The sequence below is a fragment of the Triticum aestivum genome, chromosome 1B, assembly GCF_018294505.1.
Source record: "Triticum aestivum cultivar Chinese Spring chromosome 1B, IWGSC CS RefSeq v2.1, whole genome shotgun sequence".
Classification (NCBI taxonomy): domain Eukaryota; kingdom Viridiplantae; phylum Streptophyta; class Magnoliopsida; order Poales; family Poaceae; genus Triticum; species Triticum aestivum.
In genome coordinates, this window is record NC_057795.1 from 626,630,825 (window position 1) to 626,644,438 (window position 13,614).

The following is a 13,614-nucleotide window of genomic DNA, read 5'->3' on the forward strand; positions in this document are numbered from 1 at the left end:
AGTCGGGCGTCTGAGCGACACCACATAAAGGGCTTTAAAAGAAATGCCACAGTCGGGCGTCTGAGCGACACCACATAAAGGGCTTTAAAAGAAATGCCACAGTCGGGCATCTGAGCGACACCACATAAAGGGCTTTAAAAATAAACAACCATAGTGAATATCCCGGAGGTAGAACCATCCCAGAGATACTCGATAATAACAATAATATCACGGGTTAGTCAACAATAATAATAATCATAGTTATCACAAGTCACGAGTAGTAATCCCATTTCTGGTTAACCGTTTCACCTCCGAAGACCGACACTAAGACCGACACCTGACCCATCCCAGACTGTAATCCTTAACCATGGACACGGCTATTCGAATAGATTTATTCTCTGCAGAGGGTGTACTCTTTACCCACGAGTAACGGATTTCTTTAGTCCATCGGGACTAATTCCGTCTACGGTCTTTTTGTTGAAAACACACCTAACTTGCACACACCAGCTTAACTCACACGTGTCTGGAATCACTCACGACACCTGTTAAGCAACTCTAAGTGGGGAGGCTACAACCTCGCGTAGCATGGGATCAAATTTATATCGCGCGCTCTAAGGGGTGGCCTCCCCTCTCGGTCCCAACCGGAAACACCCATGCCCCCGGACCAGGTGGCTTGCCTACCAGCTACAACCGGTACCTTCCACCATGGCCTCTCTGTACGGTGTGTGCTAGAAAGAGGTTGACAACTTACTGAACCGTACTCTACTTGCTGTAGAGACGAGTGGTAGCACGAAACAAGTATGGGGGTTACTGGCACAAGACTCGATCTACGGTCGACTCAGGAGGTTTAAGTATTCCCTGCATGATTAGTATAACGAATATAGTTCAACCAACAGGGTCACTGCTCATATCACTTTACCATGCCATACTAGACATAACCGTCCCGACGGAGACCGGCGACAAACTCATGCCTACCCAAGGCTGAGGTTTTCCCGGGCTCCTGCCGGTATGCATGCAAGGCACATGAGGGTGAATATTATCACAAGTGTGTTCATTTCCAACAGCCTGGAAATCACTACTATGCACTCATGCATATGATCATACCACATGAAATAACGAGTCCTTCGAAATGCGGTGGTGTTATAAATGTATCCACGATCACACCAAAAATATTATGCCGGGATTCAGAATGCTTGCCTTCAATGTTGTGGAGGGGTGGGGTGCTCTCCAAAACTTTTGAAAGCTTCTTCTCTCTCCCCAAAATCCTATTTAAAAATATATTTGAATTAACACACATTTCAAAAACAGTACAAAAAAGTTGTTTGAAATTTTTTCAAATAAATCTTAAAATAAACTAGACCAAATTTGAGGAAGGTGGAAAAAAGAATCAACTCATTTGGAGTTATATTTAAAAAGTTATAGCCAGTCAATGTTGTGGTCAAAATCTGTTATTTAAAATAAAACAGAAAAAGAAAACGTTTCAGATAGAAATACGCTTTCGGTGCAGAGGAGGCGTACTTGGGGCTTTACGCCTCCACTTAACCACGTGGACAGACACGGGGTCGCTGATAGTGGGTCCAGAGGGCCCACTGGTCAGGTTTGACCAGTCTTCTCCCTCCTCTTTCTCTGTCTCGAGCGGAGGCGGGACTCCGGCTATCGCCGCCGGCGATTGGCTGTTCCGTTCGAGAAACCGAAGTCATCCACGGGTTCAGGGGGTCGAGGCGGTCCCGCCGGTGGGTGTTACGGCCTCGGGAGTGGACGGGGTCGTCGGCGGTGAGCTTTGCGGCGGACGGAGAGCTTCGGGAGCAGAGTGGTTTTGGGGCTACGGTGGTCCTCGATCAAAATCGAGTAGTGGGAATGGTTTACGGAAGGATGAGGGGGCTCTTGGTGGAGAGAACGGAGAATGGGAGGCCCTGGTGGTGCCGAATTGGCCGGGGCAGTGGTGGCGGCTGCAGTTGCCGGAGGTGGGGAAGAAGACCTCCCCCGGGTCGATTGGCTGTCATGGGAGGACTAGGGGTGCATTCTAAGGCTTCCTGTGTGCTCGGGGAGGCTCGGGGGGCCTCCTTTTATAGCTCGTCGAGGTCGGTTCCGTGGCGTCCGGATAAGCTCTCCGGCGAAACGCCTCCCTGTAGCTTGCAGGGCAACGTGGCGTGGCTGGGGATGACGGCAGGAGCTAGCGGACGAGTGGGCACTGCTTCAGGGGCGAGCTGGCGAGCGGAGGTGGCTTTGGCGGCGCCGACATGGGCAGAGGCTGTCGGGCGGCGGCGGCGGCTAGCTCTTGGCTTGCCGGGCGTGGCGAGGGGCGGCTTGGCGCGTAGTGGTGAGAAAGGGAGTGCGTGGCGAGGCTCTGTAGTGTGGGCCAAAACCGTGGGGGCCAGCGTGTTGGCTCGGTGCGCGTGCGTGCCAAACGCACACTCTGCTCGCGCTCTGGGCGTGCACGGGACGTGCTCGACGTAATGCCAGAGCATGGTAGAGGTCGCGGTCGAGGCTGGTAATTAACAGACCCAGGTTAGGAGTAACGGGGAGTCTAGTGGACATGCTAGTTTGATCCGAGGTGCAAGTTCACAGTGCAATGCCACAACTCATGTCAAAACTGGTCATGCACTCCAGGTGTTTGACAAAATGCCATGGGCACTTAGACAAGTCTTGGAGTGGTAAAAAACTCCAGATGGTGGTCTCTTTAGATGTACAAGAGGGTGGTGAGGTTAGTTGGCCAAAAGCAGAAACTTGCTAGAGTAAGTTTAACAAAACTTCAATTCTGGACAGGAAGTAAATAGCATTATTTCATGAACCAAAAATGATCCAAAAGGTGCATGCTCCTGGACTTAAGGGTTTAACATGGGGGACTACAAGTAGGAGAAATAATCATGGATATAGGAGCAACTAAAATGGTGGTTGCTGTACAAATCATCAAGTTGGTCCAGAATGGAAATGAGGTTGATTCACTCAATATTTTCAAAGAACAACCCTGTATTTTTGCACAAAGTGGAATCTTAGGCCATTACCAATATCCCATAATTTTGGTGGAGGCCTGAAAGAAATATTTAAATGGGTTGTAGTGCAAAATGCACTCTGGACCAGAGAAGAAGAATTGAGTGTAGGGCTCAAAATATTTCATGAATGAAATATATTTTTGCATAATAGTGATTTAAAAACATCACATGACATCTCCAAATTTTTGTGAAAATTTTAAGTGAATCTTTCAAATGGTTGTAGTTCAAATATGGTCATTTAACCTTGAAAACCCATTTTCAAGAAAGTAAAGATCAAGCAATTAAATTAGTTAATTAGTTACACTGATAAAAGGAAAGTTTTTCTTGAGAGGTTTAACAAGTCCAATAACACACTTGAAAAGTAATTTCTCTTTGGGAAAAACTCATCAAAACAGGGAAAGAAATGATTTAAATCAAAAAGGAGCTCAGATATCCAAAGTTTTAATTCCTGGCAAAAAAATTATTCAATAAAACAAGGTCAAATTTTTGGGGTGTCACGACGCAACACCACCATCATCACCGTACCAGCCCCTATCTTATTGTCTCTCACAAACTGTTGTCATGCACAGATCAGTCACGCACGAACAAACCATGCAATCGGCCGCTCGGACGCCGCCACCGTAGAGGCGCCGCCTGGATGGGAACTCATCATGATGATGGTTTGGATCGATCCATGTTGTTATCTATACATGTAATACTATGTTCTTTGATCTCACATTACGTGTGCTAATTTAGTTTTCTGATATACGTAATTTGTTGATTTTATCCTGAGATTTTGTGGGCTCCCAGGTTGTTCATGCTGCTCGACGATGCCCCGGTGGAAAGCGCCGATCGGATTTCCCTAGGCGACCTGACCTACATATGAATACAACTTCCCTTCGTTAGACCCATTTTTTTTAAAGACCCGTTTTTAAAACCAAGCCATGAAGGCCAACCTGTTCCTCTGAATGTGGAGAAGACTGCCATTGCAGCAAGACACGTGGATCTAGAGATTGAAATCTAATTGTTGTAGAACAGCCAGATCTAGTGGAGTATGTAATGGCCATGTACTGTCCACCGTCGGCAGTATGGTGGGAGCCTGCTGACCTTGGAGAACTTCTGGATGAGGACGAATATACTTTGGCGTCCGCTCAAGATGTGCATGTTGTTTCCTGCAATGAATGGATGACATAATGGATGCATCATGTATGTATCACGATCATGTATTACCGAACGCACCAGCTTGAATATAAACAAACTCTATTAGCAACAATATTCTCTCCATATACTATTTCAGTATAGTGTGCATATACTTCATACTCTCTTTCAAAAAATATTATATTCGACATAGTCTAAAGCAAAAGTAAAGCAATCCATACTCTCTCACGTCAGCATATTTTACATTTACCACTGAATGCTTTTTGAAGTATATAATTGGTCATGTTCTCTGTAAGCATATACTGACATACACCATACAACATAAAACGTACTCCCTAGTGATCTAAACGATCTTATATTTATTTACAGAGGGAGTACTACCTTGCCTATTAGACTCCATACTATTCTTCAAAGAATATTATACTTCATACTACCTTTTGTCACACTCTTTTCTTCCTTTAATACTCTTTTCTTTCACTCTACATACTACATACTACTTTTTTTGCTAGGAACGTACTACATACTACATGTGCATCCACCATCAGGTGCTTGAGAAATTAGATGGAAATCACCCACATATACTAATATATAGTTAAATAGTCTTGTTTAATTCCATTGGCATACTCCTTCTCTTGATACTCATGCCGGTTAGTACACCCTTTACATGGCATGCCTCCATCTACTGTGTAGGACATAATATACTCCATACTCTACACGAATCTGGAGTATATATTCTTTGATTATTTTGGAGTATATAGTACGTATAATACCATTAGGAGGAAATTCTACTCAAAGATACTCCATTCCCTATAGAGTATACTACACACTCCATACTATCTTTTGTATATGCCACACTATTTTTCTATATACTCCATACTATTTTTTTATATACTCCATACTACATGTTTTATGTATATATACCCCATAGAGCAGTCTGTGCAAAAATACCCTGAAAATTGTCTCCCTTGTTAAGGGAATACCTCCCTTCTTATGAGCGTTCTACCTTTTATAAGTGGTGCGCCCAGACACATGCTCCATAGAATGTTTATTAGAGATTAAAATATGTGTCATCCAGAAAAAAATGCATACTTCTGATTCTTATTGGAAAATGTGCATACTAACTCGTTTCCATATAAGGGTACGTGTATAGAATTTGTATAACGTGAATTATTTCTTTTGAAGAATGTAGTATGTAGTATGTAGGTCGCCGTGCCTTTTCCAGGGAATATGGAGTGCATGTAGGATGCACTTATCCATTCAGCGTGATGCGTATGCATGTAGGCAGGAAGGTAGCAGGTTGTTATAGGTCGTTACGAACAGTGAATTATTTAATTACTTAATTGGAAAATCTAGTTAGTTGAGTGCTAATGGATCCTTTCCGATCCGCTAACCCATCTGGCTTGCATAAACTTAGGAGACACGTGGCAGTCAAATAAGTAGGAGGTAACTACCACTGCTTGTAGATAAAATTTGTCATATATATATATATATATATATACATATATATATATATATATATATAAGTTTATGTCCTCTACAGCATTCATTTATTGCTAATTTTTCAAGTTGATTTTTTCTGCTAAGTGAATGTGATCGGACCCTTCCCCCTCTATGCTAAACTCAACCCAGTCTGTTCACAAATTCTTCATGTGTGTTCTATTTGAAACTCGTTCAAAATCTTCAGTGTGTCCTTGTCAGCTGAAGAAATTGCAAATGGAACTCTTAACTTATCTTATCTAAATTTTCGGCTTAGCCGCTCAAACAGTTTCGCATCCCACGATAATACTTTCTATTCACCCACGATCTCACACGATCGCCACCCCTCAGTACATGGGTGACACATGTCAAGCGAATGAGAAGGGCCAGGGGCACGTTCGTCTGATCTCCTCGGGCGTACAGTTTTTCACTCCAACTGAATCCTCTGCACCTGTGCATCTCGCCACGTGCCAAAGGACTACAGACATCTCAATTGCCTCAGGAGCGTATGCGAGTTCCTCAGCTGCACCATATTCCTCAACTGGCCCCTCTCTGCTGAAGAAAAAGGCCACTGCTGGACGAGGCTCTCGACCAAGTCCTCACAAGAAGCAGGTCGCCTTTCAAGTGCCATCTGATGATGATGAGGCTGATGATGAAGAACTTGCCGAAATCATCAGAGACAGGCAGGCCAGGGCCGCTAGAGGCAAAGGCAGCAATGTGCAAATGCTACTCGATCCGAAGTTGATCCTAGATTTTATTGATCTATGGCACAAGGACCCAAACACACCTTTACCAGAGATGAACCTCACTCCTGGTCAAAGTCATGTTTTGACTGTCTTCATTGAAGAAGAAAAATGAAAATTTGAAGAAGGAAGAAGAGTGAAGAAAGCGCAGTACAAGAAGCAACACTACCTAAAGGACAATGTCCTCACTCTTTCCCCTGAACAACTCGTTGCCTTACAAGCTGAGATCAAGCAACTGAGTGATGAATTTGATCGCTACTACGCTGACTGGCTTGGAGCCAAAGTTAGATTTGTGAAGATTACTGATAAATTCACTTCAAATGTTGCAGCCCCAACGCAACAAAAAAATCCTCAGGCTGATGCATCTGCACAGCCTACTGAAGAACATGCCAGCACCGCTGATGATAATCAGGTTGCTGAAGAAAATTAAAGCACCAGGGCTGATGACTGCATTCCAGCCGCTGAAGAAATTACCAGGGCATCCACTAGTGGTGCGCCTGAAGAAAATGAAGAAGTCAGGACAACTGCATCAGTTGTGCCTGAAGAAAATGAACCAAATTCCTCTGCTGCTCCTGCGCCTACACCAACTCCGATCCTTCCATCTGCAGCAGATGTAAAGAAGACCAAGGCTGCAGAGCGTGCAACTGTGAAGAAAAAGAAGGCATCAACTTCATCAGATTCTTCAGCTCCGAAGAAGATGAAGCCTCTAACAAGCTCAATTGACAACCCAATTGATGTCGTTCCTGTCTCATTCATGCCATCAAAGGACCTTGTTCCTTTTGGTGAAGATTATGTGATTCCAAGTGAATCCAATGAAGAGAATCCTTCTGCTGCTTCTTCAGAGCAGTTGGATGAAGAAATTGAAGTGGATGCAATCCCTTTAACACCAGTTGTCTCCTCGCCTATGCCTCAGTTCACTGCTAAAGAGGCCGGCATTGAAGAAATGGAAGATGAGGATGTGGACATTGGTTGTACCACACCAGTGCTGAATGATGACTTTTGGGAATGTCAACACCCCAACTCTCCAATGTTCACTCCACTTCAAGCAATTCCTCAGTCCCCTGTTGCTATTGAAGTACAAATGGGATCTGAAGAACCTCATGCAACCCCATATGTCCATGAAGAAATTCCAGCCACTAGTGCTGATGAAAATGTTAATGAAGAACTGAAGACCCAGGCTGCAGCTGAAGAAGAACCTGAAATTCCTCAGCCTGTGGATCTTGAGATTGCGATTCCTGAGGTGGTGATGCAATGGACTGATACTCCTCAGCCCAAGCCAAAGGATCCCTTCTCAAATAAGCAAAAATTCAAGGCTGATGACTTCTTCGGCGAGCATGTTTTCTTCACTGAATTCAATCCTTATGACTCTGCTCGTCTTAGAAGGAAGCGCTTTTGGATTGCCGGCCAGGCCAACTTCTATTCTTCACTGCTTTTCAACAAAGACAAAGTCTTCGACCACGAGTATATTCCTCACGTGGATATGGAATCAATGCCTTGCTTCTCTCAAGTCCTCAGTGTGCTTCATGATGCAGGACTGCTCAACTTTTGCTCTAACATTGTTGATTAGAATGAAGAGCTTATTCTTCAGTTCTACGCAACGCTGCACGTCATAGGTGATGCTGATGATATCAACACTTGGGTGTTGGACTGGATGACCGAAAACACTCATTATAAGGCACCGGCCTCTGAATTACTTCATGCCCTGCCAATCAGTCCTCCACCTGAAGGTGCTCGTTGTCTGTACCAAGGACCTGAACTAACTGCTCATTACATGCAAGTGCCGATGAAGCCTCTGAAGCCCGTTCAAGCCCCAAGGACCAAATTCCTCGTGAAGGAATTGATGTATGTGCCAAGAACCGTCTATCGCATTCTGACGAAGATTTGAGTCCTATCAAAGGCCATGACTCATCTGATGAGGAAATTGTTGGCATCATGAAGAATCTGCTATTTAACATCATGCATGGCGTCCCTGTCAATTATCATGATTTCTTCATGAGGACTCTTGCAAATGTTGCACTTTCTCCGTTTGAGCTGAAGCCTTATGCCCCTTGGATTATGAGATTCCTCAGAACAAGGTCTTTACTCAACTACAAAGCTGATTTTCAGAATCACCTCAGCTACTTGCCCCCGATTGAAGTCCTCAAGCGGACATATTCCTCAGCTGATGAGAAGGGCAAGGCACCAGCTGTTATTGATGAAAGCATTCGTCCATTGGATGGTCAGTTTCGCAAAGCTGTATCTTATTCCACCAATGATGACTCTGCCACTCATGATTCTACTGCCAATGCATCCAAGCCAAATCCTCAAGCCACTGCTCCTCGTGTGATGACTGACTATGAACTACTTCTTAGTCTTCACCAGGAGGTGGATCGAAACCACAAATGGGTTAAGCGTCAGTTTGGTTCTATTCTTCACAACATGACTGCTACACATAATGCAGTGAAGAAAAACCATTACTACCTCCATGAAGTCTTCGATCGCACCTGGGCTATTCTGTCACATCTGTATGGTGAAGAAGATCTGAAGCAAATGGGTTTCAAAGAAGATTTTGACTGGTCTGCTCCTCCACCAAAGAAATTCAAGAGAGTCAAGGTTCCTTCCTTGGTAGCCAGTTCATTTTCTTCATCACGCGACACAGACGAGTATGAAGACTTGGACGACACTGCGGCATGCCCTACAATGACACACGACCCCAACAACGCTGGTGCTCCTCCATCATCATGATATTCTTCAGGGGCGTTAGTCCTCATTTTCAACCATTTTGGTCATTCGATGACAAAGGGGGAGAAATTTGAGTTAGTCTTCAAGCGGGTCTATCCTATATGGGCGTTTTTTTGCTAAGTTACAACTCTCGTTCTTTTGATGACTTTGCTGGATCGAGTTGTAAACTTAAACTCTATGGTGGCCTGATACTTTTGCGGAGTTCTTCTGCATGCTTATTCCTCATTAATGTCAATGCATGCATGTTGAATTACATAAGTCACCATATTTCATCATGCATTTCAAATTCTTCATATTATATGTCAAATGCGTGTATGAATTACAAGATATAGGGGAGATCTCCATGATTATACTCTTCAAGTGTGCATTGCTTCAAAAGCAAATTCCTCACTATGCACATCTTCAGGGGGAGTTCTTCTATATCTTGCAATCAAATTCCTCGATATCAGTATTTACACTTCATATGTTTATCCCCATTGAAAACTTAACCTATGTTGTCATCAATCACCAAAAAGGGGGAAATTGTAAGTGCATCTAGTGCCCCTTAGTGATTTTGGTGTATTGAAGACTAATAGGCTAAGGGACTGATGCGTTTGTGAGTGTACACGGGTCTATAAGTCTATGAGGAGTTTGATAATTACAGAGAAAGTCGACCCCTAAAAATGAAGTTCTTTAACTGAAGACTTTGGACTTCTGAAGACTTTTTGAAGACTTTGAAAGTGAAGAAATTGGTGTGACCTTGAAGACTTGGAAATCATTCGAGGAACATGAAGCGTGAAGACTTTTATTTTTGTAGTTTCATTTTCTCTTTCTTGAGTCATAGGAAACACCGTACTGTTAAAGGGGGTCGAGGAAATACTAAGAAAAAATTTCCATGTGATGCTCAACTCAAAATCCTACACCAACCAATCCCTTCGAGTGAAGCCATTGGAAATCTCATACAATTCAATCAAGTTCTTCAGTGACAGAGACGAAGTTCTTCTGGTCTCTGAGGAATTTGTTCTGACTGAGGAGTTAGTAATTCGCCAGTGCGGATTGCCTACACGGTGAGGAACATGATAGCCCTAAGGAATTTGAGAGTCAAATTTCCGACCGTTGCTGTGCTATGCGCCAGCTGTCCCAAAATATCTTCCCACCTAACAGTCATATCATTGAAGCGCATTTATGTCTTATCATGTCGGGCTGTTCCCTAGGCTATAAATAGTCGCCCCCTACAACCACTAGCTGGTTGGCTGCTCCGAGAGAAACTGACATTTGTCATTTGAGAGCATCCCATCCTCCAAGGACTTTGAGCAAAAATCATCAAGTGAGGAAAACCCAAATCCAAACACCTTCAAACCCAAAGTGATTGAGCATCACTGAAGAGATTGATCCTGCGTGGATCCGACGCTTGTTACCTTTGAAGACTGTGTTTCTTCCAGGCGGTTAGGCGTCATGGTCTAGAGCATCCAAGAGGAATTGTGGATCGCCGAGTGACCGAGTCTGCGAAGGTTTGAAAGTCACCTGAAGACTTACCACGAGTGATTGGGAGAGGTCTGTGTGACCTTAGATCAAAGAGAATACGGGTGAGGATTGTGTGTCCAGGACTGTCTGTCCTCAGGTTTAAATACCTAGCCGCTCCAACCAGACGTACAACTGAGACATCAGTTGGAACTGGTCTACCAAATCATTGTCTTCACCAAGCTTACTGGTTCTATTTTCTCAACTCTTTCATTTCCTCATTTCAGTTGTTGTGTGCCTGTTCATATCTGTTTAAAGACTTTTGACTGAAGACTTTCTCAATTTCCTCAGTTCAATTTCTTCAGTCCGTCTGACTTTATCCTGTGTTTACGCTTTCTGTACTCTGTGCTTGTCTTTATTTCATCATGACTATGCTAGTGTTCTGTTATGTTTACTTCTGAGTACTTATTCCGCTGCAAGTAGTTATTCGCTAAGGAATTTCCTCACCAGCAAATTCCTCAGTGAAGAATTCATAAAAATTTGCTATTCACCGCCCTCTAGTCGATATAACGCACTTTCAATCTAATTGAAACCCAACGCTCGAGAGTCGTCCTTCTTTTGGAAATAAGGAAATAATAAAGAAATCAATCAGCAGGGAGCTGACTCCCGCAACGTCCATATGTACGTGTGGAGCTCTTCCTCCACCTTGAGCGCACCTAGCTCGCTCGCCTTGCCTCAATGGATCCTCTTTCCACCCGGCTCCGCCCTGCTCCTCCTTCTCTCCTCTCTTCGTCTAGCAGCACAGCCAGCTCACCGGCCAGCCCACCTTCCCTCGCGTATTCCTCCTTCGTCAAGCAGCCCGGGCACCCCATCCTCCAAATTATACCAACGGTGGAGGAACCCCACGACATTATTTAAAGAGAGAATGTGAGACACATAGTTGGACCTAAGAGGGGTTGAAACTCAGGTCGGCTAGGTGAAAGCACAGCGCCACCACCACTGCGCTATGAGCCCATTATTTTTGCAATGCAATATTGTTTCTAATTCATCCAGCAGCCAATTATTGATTGTGATTAACGTTCATTGCCCGCCTAGAATTCATATGTCAGGTCATTCATCTGTTGATGAAGTTATTACATAATTCGATCACCCATAGCTATATGCACATAAATCGTACCTAGTGGTTTCATATGAGTGAAGTGAATCCTAGGTCCTCGAACTATTTCAGAGGTGTCACTCTTTTGTGCTTCCAATGAATATGGTGAATGTTCAGGAAAATGTTCTTTCATTGCTTCCTGTATACAGAGATTCCAAAAATATGTATCTTGAGTTGGTGGCAAAAAAAGTTTGTTTCATATTTAAGAATTTCATGCTTCCACCTAACAATAATAATGTTTCAAAATCATCAATGAATTTCAATGTAATTAGTATGTAGATCACACAAATATGCAGCCACATGTTGGCGGCCATAGTTGTGAATTTCCATTTCAAATTTGTGTCCATTTAAGATTAGTAATGTTGAGATAACACAATTTTCATGCTTCTGAGGTATACTATGTGCTTCTTCGGTCTAAATTATTTGCCACCATAGAGACTTTCTTCTTTTCATTTTCATTGTCACTGTAATTTAAACAATGCCCTCGTACTTCCTACATTTATCATATATGTTGCTCAAGATTCCAGTCAATTTTTCACATTACCTATGGGGCACATCTATTTTGCCAAATCAGGTACTAATTGTAATGCCCTGCTTGCATGATGTACTTCTATTTTGTTAATTCATATTCATCTTTTGCCATTATATTTGACAGCATCCCGTGTTTCAGACTATTTACCCAGTTATCCTTAATTTTCAATTCACCCCTAAACATCATAAAGCATGTCATAAAATTGATCCTTCCATATATCCATGCTTCCTAAGCAGTATATATATGTTCACATTAGCTAAACGTCAATCGACTGACTTTAGCTAATGGATCAGTCGATTTTGAAATTACCGAAGAAATTAGCCTGAGGAAGGCCGGAGGGGAGGAAAGAGAAGGAAGGGGCTCACCGTCATCACCCCTATTATCTATCTTAGGGTTCAGGAAGGACGGCGGTGGTGGTGCTTCGTCGGAGAAAAAACTCGACGTGGAGGAGGGGCTAGAGGGATGGCCGGGGCTACGGAAGACTGGCGGTGGGTGGTGGTTCAGGGGAGGGCAGGGTGGCGAGGCGGTCGTGGGAGTGCCACCGGCCGTGGGTGGTGGGGGGCCAGCGGCCCGTGCGGCGGTCTGCCGAGGAAGAGGTGAGGAAGAAGAAGGGTTAGGCACCGTAGGATCTTCATCCAACGGTCTGAAACGGTCCACTGACCCAAATATAAAAGTCAGGCGACTTATATGTAGCCATTTCCATATTTGTTTCTTCTGTCAACATAGTTTGCATCAATAGATCCATGCTTCTACCCTTTTATTGCGTCCTCTTGTGTTTGTTGTTTTAATTGCCTAGGAATGACATGGTAACGTCGAGAACAATTCCTATCGGTATACTGGTTCCTGGGTTCTCTTGAAAGGAGTGCAGCACCGTTGATTCTAGCGATTCCATCCAACTATCTCGCTAGTATGGTGCATCATTGATCTCAATGTTGTACTACCTGCCATCGTGGTCGGTTGCGGCACTTGGAGAAACACGGACCAATGGCTCTTCATTTGTTCATCATATTTCAATCTAATGCCAAATTTGATAAAATCATGAGGGAATCTCACAAAAAGCAAACCTACTACTGTCTATATCACGTAGATTATATAACAAGGAGAACACTGCTGTAAGATGAATCTTTCCAAAAAAACATATATGCTGCCGATTTTGACATTTAGAATGAGTAGGAGCAATTTGTCATCAAATAGATCGGACACCAATTGTCTTCCTCATTATGCCAGTGACACAATTATATGAAAAGCAGTGGAAAAATGAGGAAAGGAACTGACGGAGCAAATGTACTATTAGACAAATGCCTTGATTGTTCACATGGTTTAGTAACTACATCGGACTTGTTATCTGTTTTCAGCACATAAATGCTCGGATCTCACATAATGCCTAGTTACTCATTCATGCCTTACTAAACTAACTTGACTCAATGGTCTGCTGAA

At 43.5% G+C, this 13,614-nt stretch overlaps 1 long non-coding RNA gene and 1 pseudogene across 1 annotated transcript in view; one reads left to right on the forward strand and one right to left on the reverse strand.

Annotated features, from left to right (window-relative positions):
* The window catches only part of LOC123097391 (uncharacterized), a 7,198-nt gene extending 2,988 nt beyond the window's left edge, over positions 1-4,210 (forward strand). The window contains exons 2-3 of the long non-coding RNA XR_006447158.1: positions 3,542-3,663; positions 3,762-4,210. This is a non-coding gene — a long non-coding RNA (uncharacterized lncRNA). The remainder of the gene's footprint in view (positions 1-3,541; positions 3,664-3,761) is intronic.
* An 8,142-nt stretch (positions 4,211-12,352) lies between these two features.
* LOC123080785 (adoMet-dependent rRNA methyltransferase spb1-like) overlaps positions 12,353-13,614 on the reverse strand; it is a 2,344-nt pseudogene continuing 1,082 nt past the window's right edge.